The following is a 204-nucleotide window of genomic DNA, read 5'->3' as shown; positions in this document are numbered from 1 at the left end:
TGGATCCTTTTGGAGTACTGCCACAATGTTTGCTTTCTTCCAAATATTAAGCCATTAACTATACCTTAGGTATGTAAGGTATAGTAAGGTAAGAGGAGTAGCCAGCTGCCTAGCACACCTGTAAAGTACAATTTGATTTTATCGGTTCCTATGGCCTATTGGACATCAACCTTATTTAGATGTTGCCTGACTTCACACTTACTT

The sequence above is a fragment of the Penaeus monodon genome, chromosome 31, assembly GCF_015228065.2.
Source record: "Penaeus monodon isolate SGIC_2016 chromosome 31, NSTDA_Pmon_1, whole genome shotgun sequence".
Taxonomy (NCBI): Eukaryota; Metazoa; Arthropoda; class Malacostraca; order Decapoda; family Penaeidae; genus Penaeus; species Penaeus monodon.
The sequence above is the reverse complement of the archived record's forward strand: the minus strand, read 5'-3'. Positions refer to the sequence as shown.